Source organism: Triticum urartu, chromosome 1A (assembly GCF_056163025.1).
Source record: "Triticum urartu cultivar PI428250 chromosome 1A, HENAU_Tu73, whole genome shotgun sequence".
Classification (NCBI taxonomy): Eukaryota; Viridiplantae; Streptophyta; class Magnoliopsida; order Poales; family Poaceae; genus Triticum; species Triticum urartu.
The window spans coordinates 483885884-483894678 of NC_141873.1; positions in this window are offsets into that span (position 1 = coordinate 483885884).

The window sequence follows — 8795 nt, forward strand, 5'->3', positions numbered from 1 at the left end:
CTTCCTGTCCTTCACGTGTGGTACACTACCCTCCCTTAAGTGAACAACCACACATGCGCCAAATTATCGGAAACGTGTGAGAGTGTGTACAAATAAAGAATTTTAATTTCAATTATCGGAAAGGTTTGAGAGTATTACAAAGTTTGACTTCAGTCAAATCTAATATGCGGAGTAAATAAAAATGGAGGGCTACTACGTCCATCCGGGTTTTTAGTCCACACCATTTTTTAAATCAAAGTTAATAGCTGGATAAATAAAATTACAGGGGAGCTGGAGACAAAGTTGTGAGAAGGCTTAGAAATCAATACAAAACTTATGCTCTTAGTACCAACGTCGATCCTTCTTCGAGGGAACATTTGGTTCATAGCCAATTGTGTGATAAAATTGCACCAACGTGAAAGACGACTGCGTCTCCAACGCAACCAAGGTGAACTGATGAAGGATATCATCTTTGTGCGTAACAAGCAAAGAGCACTGATGGAAGACAGCTTGTTTTTCATTGGAAATCGATCAGCTTCACCAGCCGACGCAACCATGAGGTGCAACCATGAGCATCGATAGGTCATCGTGGTGATGCATCATCCCTTTGGCATCAAGTTTGGGTGAGGCACCTATGAAGTTCGACAAATCCTCACTGTGGTCTGTTTCTTCTCAGTAATCAAGCTCGAGGAAGGAAGAACCACGTGGCAGAGGAAAGTGAGGCGGAACAACAATGGCCATCCAATTTTGTGCAGTTCCACTAAAATTGAGGAAGACATGCCCGGGTATGGAGACACGCATCGCTGTTTCCAAAAATATAAAAAAGGGTTAGCAATGACATCTCAATTGTCAATAAGAATTAATGAAAAGTACACCAACAAACAGAAGCATCATAATTATCTTGTTGGGAACTAAACCAGGATACCCGAGAAAAAAAGCATTTCTTCATTTAACCAGTGATAGTACTACCACCATATGGACAATGACCGCAGAACCACCATGTACTTTTTGTCGAAACAACGTGTATACCTCCATCGAGGCATAAATCAGGATAACTTTTCAAGTGGCATTTCCTCTATAATAGTACTAGTAGGTGATGTTGGACCAGCCGACGAACCCTAGCTACTATGCATGGGGAGCTGGGGAGTAGTCGCATAGAAGAAAACCCACATGCAGCGACCTGGGGAGCTGGACCAGTACAAGAAGTTATACCTCAGGTGGGTGAGATGTCGTTTAGGCGGGCGGAATCTGACCACACGACGGCAGCGAACAAGGGCACGGAGGATCTTCATCCGTGCCAGCGCCGGCTCCGAGAGGACGATGCGCATCGGCTTCCTCCGTCGCCGACAGCGACAACATCAGTGCTGCACCTCCTCACCTCCCGCAGGGGACGGGATTCGGCCGGATCTCTGACCACCGGTGAGGAGAGAGATAGAGTGGACACTGTCATCTTGTTTTGATATGGAGAGGGTGAGAGAGCGAGACGCGAGAAACTCTATCAAACAAGAGGCCATAATGGAGTAAAAAAAATCTCTCCATAGCAGTGGTTTTAAATAGAATACACGCATTCCCGGAAAAAAGTAACGAAAACTGGCGGACAATTTTTTAAGGGTCTGTCTAGGACACATCTAGATGTGACATAGTTATGTCACATCTAAGTTGATGTCCACTCTGTTTGTGGTCTATTTTTTCCCTAGTTTTTTTGTTTCTTGTTTCTACATTATATACTTGTGGGAGCTTAGATGTGATAACCTTAAATAACATCTAGATGTGAATTAGACAAACTGATTTTCTAACGTTCCAAGAAAGAAAACTCGATCAAAAACACGCCCCCGCTTCCAGGCCGCGAGAGTCGTCGCGCACACACACATAGACATAGACATGCATATCTATGTTTACGTAAAATTCCATTTCCATCTCCATCTCCAATCATATTTGTCCAACTGGCACATTATTTACGTTGTTAATTATATACGCACCAATATTAACATACATCATCTCTTGTTTGCGCACGTCCGGACCGCTGCCACGGCCGGTCCTGACCAACCCGAACCCTCTTCATCACCCGCGCGTGCTTCCCACCCGAAACGGTCGGTGCCGCATTCATGCCCGGCCAGAGCGGGCGCGATCTCTCACTGGCGCCGACATTGAAGCGGTGCGCCGGCCGAGAGAGCGTCGCCCGCGCCGCTTCTGGGTGCACGAGGCTGCTCCGCATTCAAAGGTCGCAATAGACGCCTACAACATGCATGTAAAAAGTTCTTGGGAGTCCGTGCTACAGCTAGCTGTCCTCCCCCAAATCGTCAATCTCTTCCAGTAGTGCTAGTACTCCATGGCGCAATCCATCGACAAGCAGGAGGGAAAGTTATCTTATACTCGGTTTGCGGTGAGTGGCATGCCGATCAACCATGCGGTGTCGAGCCGTGGAGGAGGGTGAGACACGAACACGACAGATGTGATTTAAATGTTGGTTTTGCTTGATTGCGTGATCCAACAAAACAAAACGTTGGTTTCTCTCCGTTTCCATTTTTTCTCCGGAAAAACGGAAACTTTCCACTCCATTTTCATTCCTATTCCAAGGTTGCCCCGTTACAACATTCCATCAAATACAAAGGAAAACTAACATGCATGCTGATGCATTTCAATGATTCACAGATCATAGCCAATATTTGCTTCACAACTAAAGAAAAAAGTTGTGAGAGCGTGTACGAAAGAAAAACTACTGATGGGGTCACTACGACTTAAACCTTAAACCATAAACATGATTTAATTTCCTGGCCAGGTAGAACCTGTCGAAGGAAAGACGGCTGGCACCCTCGGATCATACGATGCTTTTGTGCAGTTCCATTAAAATCGACCTGAGCATCCCTGATGGCAAAGATATTGAAGAAGTGTGATTAGAATAATAGTACTGGCACTAGTTCATGAGACATAAACTCATCACAAGTAGAAGCCGGTAGAAGTAGAGAAAGATCGACATGGAGATGGAGCTACGGTAGTGGAGCAAGCCGGCTCCAAAAGGAAGATGGACTACCTGGGACGTCGGGCTGTAGCTAGAAGGGCGGTTGGGACGCGGCATCGGCCCATACCGTGGTGACCCCCGATTGGGACGCACCGACTGTGGGTTTTCTCCCTCGTCGATGTCGACCGTGTCTACGCAGAACATTGTTCCCTTCCCCCAGCTGCGGGATCAGGCCCGTCGTTCTATGCTTGTGAAGAGAGCAACCTAAGCAAGAAGGCTTGTAGCTTAGGCTCCTGCTAGTGTATATATAGTGGTTTTCTTTTTCTCTCCATATCAACCATTTTATATTGCGTACGTGTCATTCAAGAGTGAAATGATGGTTGCTTCTTCCGACTAACTTACTGTGTGATTTGACTGCTCCTTACTGGCCCCTACACGTACTCCCCCTACGTGTATGCAACAGTCACACGTACACATGGACGCAAAAACGCGCGCGGCGCCCTAATGCATGCTTGTCCGAGCACACGACGGAACACACACGGTCACGCTCAAGTGCTCAACCTACACGTGCATGCACACACATACTCAGTCAGGGTGAGCTAGTGACCATATAAACACCGGAATATATATATATATATTGAGCGCAATGAGCGTATTATGAAGTCCACTGACCGTATTTTTACAAATATACAGTGACAAACAGTGTATTTATCTCGTTTGAAATTAAGCCATATTAAATGGAGAGGAGGCAGTATGGACTAGCATTACTTTGTTGTGTCCCGTCAACTTGCCTAACAAGGAGAAGGTTGCAGGACGGGAGAAACTTGCGCGCGGTGGCTCGCAGGACAAGGAGAAACTTTTGACTAATGCAAGCTCTCCCTCGCTCAGGCCGTGGACGTGCAACAGTTAATTCGGTGTCAGATTGCCAGAAGCATACACTATACTACTAGTGCTATTATTGTTCGACTTCCCAAATAGGCGAACATCCAAGCACAAAGTTTACTAGTACTACTACTATAGTCTATAAAGGTACGTACTATACTAGTACTAGGAACCGGATGGAGGAGCGTCTGCACTCTTATTATAATTTTAAAATGTGATAAAGCAATCTTCAACACATTTGGTTCTCTTTGAGGGTTCTCGCATGTGATAATGGAAGTTGATTGCATGGAACACTCGCCACAATTCTTGCTTAATTCTGGCTCATATCCTGTTACAAATAGTAGCGCTGGGTAATATTTCCTCTTTTTTGTTATTCAGCATGTAAACAGGTCAGCAAACCTTGCGGCGCATCTTCGTGTGAACCGTGCTTGCTGCACTTTGAACGTGGCCGAGAGCTGGCTTGATGAAACACCTCGCTTCCTACTTCTTTTTTTGCGGGGTACCTCGCTTCCTGGTGACCAGTGTCTTGGCTGATCGTCATAAGAATGCTTATATATGAATAAAGCTCTCTCATTTACCCGCAAAAAAGATTAAGCCATATTAACCGGAAAGGAGGGAGTATGGACTAGCACTACTTTTTGGTGTGTCCCGTCAACTCACAGAACAAGGAGAAGCTTGCAGGACAAGGTGAAGCTCGCTTACGCCTTTTGAATAATGCAACCTACCCTCGGTGGACATGCATCAGTCCATTCGTTGTCAAATTGTCAGAGGCATACACTGTAGTACCCAACATGCGGAGTACCATCATTGTTCGACTTCACGAAGAGGCGAAGAGCCAAGCGCAGTAGTACGAGTAGTACTACTACTAGAACCGCATGGTGGAGCATCTGTACTCTTTTTTTATCTCTGATAAAGTGCACTTTTATTCCGGAAATGGGCGGAAAATGGCAGCCCAACATGTAATGAATGATATCGATCAACCAACCATGCTCGAATATATCTTGGCCTCTGTGCGAGCCCGTCTGTGTGTTCTCGCTCCTCGTCTCTCTCAAGGAACGGCGGGTTGGCTCTTTGCCGTCAATTGAGATCAGTTTGATCACACTCCTGTCCCACATGTCAGTGATATGCCAAGAGGAGGTGCGTTGACCGACTGGCCATACGCATACTTGGTTTTGCACCTTCATACTACTCCTCCCTCCGTCATAGTTTACAGGACGCACTTCATTATGATGCATTTCTCTCAATGCATTTCCACCACCAGAGAGACTTTAGACGCGTTTGGTTTAATGCTCAATTAATTAGGGCATGGTAACCGCAATCAAGTCCACAATTTTCTCTCCATGTACTGTACTACTACGGAGTGGAGTAAGTGCATGCATGTGTGTACCCGGGGTGGAAGCACTGCATGCATGTGTGTACGCATTATTCCCTCTAGTAATAGACATCGTGCTATAACTACCAATGCTATTTTTCATGCCGATCTCTAGCCGCCTTGGTCCCATAGATTTTTTTCTTTTTTCTGAAGCGCGCTGTATAAACAGTGACGGATGGAGTAGTATGAACGGATTCAAAGAAGAGCGTATTGATGGTTGCTTCTTCAGAGCAACTTACAGTGGGAAAGGTGGGGCTTATGATTTGACTGCTCATTACTCACTATTAATGCGGCGCAACGACCGGGCTGAGTCTCCCATGCGGTTGTGCACTACCCCCTCGGTTCTTAAATATACTCCGGAGTATTTCTCTTTCTAGAGATTTCAACGAGTGACTACTCAAATATTAGTCTTTTTAGAGATTTCGAATGGACTGGCACATACGGATGCATATATACATATTTTAGAGTGTAGATTCACTCATTTTGCTCTATATGTAGTCACTTGTTGAAATCTCTAGAAAGACGAATAGAATATTTAGGAATGGAGGGAGTACACATACGAAGCAAAATGAGTGAATCTACACTCTAAAATATGCCCGTTTGAAATTTGTAAAAAGACAAATATTTAGGAACAAAGGAGTATAATTTTGTGCATGGCACATGGACCCGGATGATGAAGAGGCTTCTGGCAATGCTATCAAGCTTCCATCATTTGTTTACATAATTGATGTACTATACAAATAATTTTCCAGCGACATTAAATTGTACAATGGTGTGAGCTTTCAACTTTTGTTTCGCGTGTCTTGCCATCGATGCTCTTTCGGAAACAATAAAAAACTAACTTCCTTGCTAATGCATGTCAATTATTAGCAGATCAGAGCTAATAATTACATCACAACTGAAGACAGAGTTGTGAGAAGGTGTTAAATTAAAATTGATCCATGCTTTCATTGGCAGCAACGCCCCCCCCCCCAGCTTTGTCTAAATCAACAAGGCATGTTGGGAAAAAAGTAGCTGTCTGGAGCATGCAACATTCTGATCATTTTGTGCAGTTCCACTAAAATAGAGCTGAGCGTCCCTGTTCCAAAGATATTAAGTGTGATTATGATAATAGAGGACTGCTGATGAAACAATAAACACACAAATACAAGCCGGTCACCTTTGCATTCTCTCTTAAGACTAACTAGTTGGAGAAGATTAGGCTCGGAGTTGGATGAGGAGGATAGAGCAAAACCAATCTCCCTTTGTGCAGTCGCACTGAAATGTAGAGATGTTGCCCGTGTGACATTTTAGTACAACTGCACAAAACACTCTTAAGAAAAAAAGTGATTTGTGCAGTTCACCAAAAGGTCGCAATAGCAATGAGGTGAAATGGATAGCCCTGTTTGCAAAAAAGAGGTAGAAAGGAAACAATTACTGGCCAATAACAGTTGATGACACATGCGACGACAAAAAAGAAGCATATTCCTTCTCCTAAGGGAAGATAACAACATGGTTGTGTTTGTCTAAAATGGTGTGAGGACGAGAATGCAATATGGAAAGTACGCCGGACGAGCTACGTTTTGGGCAAAGAACTATGGAAGATCCACATGCAGCGACGTGGGAAGACGGGCAGTGGAGCAAGGCCGGAGGGGATACCTGGAGGTCGCCGGGATGTAACTAGGTGAGTGATACGTCTCCAACGTATCTATAATTTTTGATTGCTCCATGCTATATTATCTACTGTTTTGGACTATATTGGGCTTTATTTTCCACTTTTATATTATTTTTGGGACTAACCTATTAACTGGAGGCCCAGCCCAGAATTGCTGTTTTTTTGCCTATTTCAGTGTTTCGAAGAAACGGAATATCAAACGGAGTCCAAACGGAATGAAACCGTCGGAATGTGATTTCCTCACCGAATATGACCCAGGAGACTTGGACCCTACGCTAAGGAAGATTCGAGGTGGGCACGAGGTAGGGGGGCGCGCCCTACCCCCTAGGCACGCCCCCACCCTCGTGGGCCCACCGAAGCTCCACCGGCGTACTTCTTCCTCCTATATATACCTACGTACCCCCAAACGATTAGATACGGAGCCAAAGACCTAATTCCACCGCCGCAACTTTCTGTATCCACGAGATCCCATCTTGGGGCCTGTTCTGGAGCTCCGCCGGAGAGGGCCGTCATCACGGAGGGCTTCTACATCATCATAGCCTCTCCGATGAAGTGTGAGTAGTTTACCTCAGACCTTTGCGTCCATAGTTATTAGCTAGATGGCTTCTTCTCTGTTTTTGGATCTCAATACAATGTCCTCCCCCTCTCTTGTGGAGATCTATTTGATGTAATATTCTTTTTGCGGTGTGCTTGTTGAGACCGATGAATTGTGGGTTTATGATCAAGTCTATCTATGAATAATATTTGAATCTTCTCTGAATTCTTTTATGTATGATTGGTTATCTTTGCAAGTCTCTTCGAATTATCCGTTTGGTTTGGCCACCTAGATTGGTAGTTCTTGCCATGGGAGAAGTGCTTAGCTTTGGGTTCGATCTTGCGGTGTCCTTTCCCAGTGATAGAAGGGGCAGCAAGGCACGTATTGCATCGTTTTCATCGAGGATAACAAGATGGGGTTTATTTCATATTGCATGAATTTATCTCTCTACATCATGTCATCTTGCTTAAGGCGTTACTCTATTTTTAACTTAATACTCTAGATGCATGCTGGATAGCGGTCGATGAGTGGAGTAATAGTAGTAGATGCAGAATCGTTTCGGTCTACTTGTCTCGGACGTGATGCCTATATACATGATCATACCTGGATATTCTCATAACTATGCTCAATTCTGTCAATTGCTCAACAGTAATTTGTTCACCCACCGTAGAATACTTATGCTCTTGAGAGAAGCCACTAGTGAAACCTATGGCCCCCGGGTCTATTCTCATCATATCAATCTCCATCACTTTAATATTGCTTTGCTTTTTTACTTTGCCTTTTACTTTTTGCTTTGCATCTCTATATCAAAAATACCAAAAATATTATCTATCATCTCTATTAGATCTCACTCTCGTAAGTGACCGTGAAGGGATTGACAACCCCTAATCGCGTTGGTTGCGAGGAGCTATTGCTTTTGTGAAGGTACGAGGGACTTGAGCGTGGCCTCCTACTGGATTGATACCTTGGTTCTCAAAAACTGAGGGAAATACTTACGCTACTCTGCTGCATCTTCCTCTCCTCTTCGGGGAAATCCAACGCAAGCTCAAGAGGTAGCAAGAAGAATTTCTGGCGCCGTCGCCGGGGAGGCTTACGCGAAATCAAGTCAAGATTTGACTCCCGACAACGAGCCATTTCTGGCGCCGTTGCCGGGGAGTCTACGCAAAAAGTCAAGCTACCAAGTACCCATCACAATCCCTATCTCCCGCATTACATTAGTTGCCATTTGCCTCTCGTTTTCCTCTCCCCCACTTCACCCTTGCCGTTTTATTCGCCCTCTCTCTCCCAATCTCCTTCTCCTTCTCTTTCTCCGCTTGCCTTTTTCTCGCTTGTTTTGTCGTCATGTCTAGTCTTATTTCTTCTCCGTTATCTCCCGAGAACGAAGTCCTAAATTTTAAACAAAGGGAGGGAGAAA